Source organism: Clupea harengus, chromosome 10, assembly GCF_900700415.2.
Source record: "Clupea harengus chromosome 10, Ch_v2.0.2, whole genome shotgun sequence".
Lineage (NCBI taxonomy): Eukaryota > Metazoa > Chordata > Actinopteri > Clupeiformes > Clupeidae > Clupea > Clupea harengus.
Window position 1 is genome coordinate 3371278 of NC_045161.1, and position 2756 is coordinate 3374033.

General features: G+C 45.6%; 1 protein-coding gene across 1 annotated transcript in view; it reads left to right on the forward strand.

The window, feature by feature from the left end:
- zmat3 (zinc finger, matrin-type 3) overlaps positions 1-754 on the forward strand; it is a 9971-nt gene extending 9217 nt beyond the window's left edge. The window contains exon 6 of the mRNA XM_031575030.2: positions 1-754. This exon is cut by the window's left edge and continues 1194 nt beyond it. The gene's annotated coding sequence lies outside the window, so the exon portion shown is untranslated.
- Positions 755-2756: the final 2002 nt, after the last annotated feature.

The following is a 2756-nucleotide window of genomic DNA, read 5'->3' on the forward strand; positions in this document are numbered from 1 at the left end:
TCTCTCAGCTCAGCACTTAGTTTTGCAACCAAAGTTTTGATAACTGTCACAGGAGTTCCATAAAAGCAATTAACGATTCATGGTATCTACCACCAGAGCCAAAGGAGAGTAGCATTGTGATCCGTCTGGATTTGCTTACGGGGACATGAAATCAGATACTGTGAGATACTGTCCTCAGCTCAGTGACTGTTCAACAATAGTTATACCATGTTCAGCCTCGTGCACCGATGACATCTGTTCTGGATGGAAATGTCAGCACTGAGGATGGTTCAGGGACTAACCTTAAACTGCTCACATTACAGTCTTTCTGTTCCAGCCATTTTCAATTGATACCAAAACATCAATATTATTTTGACATATTCCTTAGGGGACGTTTCAATTTTGATAGATGCGCACGTCTTCAGATGTCTGTTGTTTAGTTTCTCCTCCACCCCAGGGTTTTGTGTGCAATATCTAAACCTAATCAGGTTAATCATCTTAATTGAATATATCTATCTATATACAGTATATATATTTAAAGGAAATAATGTTTTGTTTTAGTGTACGGTTAAATCAAGTGTGTGAGTTAAAATGTGTCTGCATGGTTAGAGTGTAGTTGCCTACTGAGTATTTGTTCTATCCATAGCGGAATGAAGAGGGCCCCACTGGTAGTGTTCTATCCATAGGGGGATGAAGGGGGCCCTACTGGTAGTGTTCTATCCATAGGGGGATGAAGGGGGCCATACTGGTAGTGTTCTATCCATAGGGGGATGAAGAGGGCGGTAGTGTTCTATCCATAGCGGAATGAAGAGGGCCCTACTGGTAGTGTTCTATCCATAGCGGAATGAAGAGGGCCCTACTGGTAGTGTTCTATCCATAGGGTGGTGAAGAGGGCCCTACTGGTAGTGTTCTATCCATAGGGGGATGAAGGGGGCCATACTGGTAGTGTTCTATCCATAGGGGGATGAAGGGGGCCCCACTGGTACTGTTCTATCCACAGGGGGATGAAGGGGGCCATACTGGTAGTGTTCTATCCATAGGGGGATGAAGGGGGCCCCACTGGTACTGTTCTATCCATAGGGGGATGAAGGGGGCCATACTGGTAGTGTTCTATCCATAGGGGGATGAAGGGGGCCATACTGGTAGTGTTCTATCCATAGGGGGATGAAGAGGGCCCTACTGTTCTATCCATAGGGGGATGAAGAGGGCGGTAGTGTTCTATCCATAGGGGGATGAAGAGGGCCCCACTGGTACTGTTCTATCCATAGGGGGATGAAGGGGGCCCTACTGTTCTATCCATAGGGGGATGAAGGGGGCCCCACTGGTAGTAGTCGTGTCTAGGAACTAGTTGTACAGCACTGAGAACTGAAAATGCACAAAGTGAGCTTTGCACTTGGAACAGGGAGAATCGGGAGTGAGTCATTCAGACACTTTACCTTCGTTTATGAAATGGAGGTGGTTGTATTTAAATGTCCTGTAAATATGTCGGTAAAATGTTTACAGAGGGAGCTCTGGAGGATGTGGGTCAATAATGAAGATATATGGCAGCTGGTTTACAGAAAGTTGTTGGCTCCAATCTGTGGTCATGTGATCCCATGAACAATCATATTGGTTAAAATGAATGATATTAATGACAATGTTAAACGTTTTTTTTCATAGTCCAAACCCCGAGTCATTTATATTACGATGAGTAATAGCTTTCTGCAGTTTTTACAAGGTTTTGGAATGTAATAGTGACACAGTGGTGTCACATATTGAACAGCCATAAGGATCTTTTTTCATCCTAACACTTCTAAGAGTTTCTATACTTAGTGTAGATGTGAGTCAGGTGGCTAAGGGTTTTCCTAAATGTGTGTACGGGATTGGTCACTTGGTAGTTTTGTATGTTTCGACAACTGTGCCACCGTCTCTCTGCCAAAGTAGAGTCCCTGATATATTTGTCCACTCACTGTGTCACTCTGCCCCTGGCCAGGATTAATGTTAGCCGAGGACTGTATCCCTTGCGATTAACCGTTTTGGGGTATTTCCCAATGATTTTTTTTTAGAGGAGCCATTTCTTCTGCATGCCTAACTCTTCTCCTGAGAATGCTCAAGAAATATGCCCAGAGCATGCCAGCCGCTCGCCCCATTCCATGTTTGTGGTGTTCTGTTTTTGTTGCTTTTTTTTTCTTCACTTTTCTCCGAAGTCAAACCACTGTAGTCACTTGCAATACGATCTGTTTTGCGTTGCACAATATTTCTTATGTGTTGTTCTGTTCTCCTTGTCATTTGTGGTACAGAGTGTTTTCCCCGAACAAGTGTGTTGGCTGTGAACAGAGGCATTATTGCGAGAGAGAGCCAGGGTCGCTCCCCTCTGCGGTAAATGACAGAGAAGTATGACTAAGTTATTATCCTTGGACTGGAGGCACCCATCCACATCCAGGCCCAGGCAAAAGGAATGGGTTGACTCACACATCTGCAGTGACCCCCAAGATCCCAGAATGCATTGCCGTAGCCACCCCTAGCACCTTTATTTATTTTAACCGCATGCCAACTGTACGATAAGCTCAAGCTGAAAGAGATTTTTTGTCTGTGTTGCTGTTTCGAGCGCCCAGCCCGGTTTACGGAGCGGAGGAGGCACTTCCTGTTATGAGATGGTCACTGGCACTTCTGTGGAGCATGCGGTCAGGAAGTGGTGACCCTGCATGGAAACAGACGCTCCCACTGGCCCCCCACAGGACGGCTCCTTCCCCCTCTGCAGTCCCTTGTAGTTTTGGAGTGGAGCTGAGTTCAGCTGA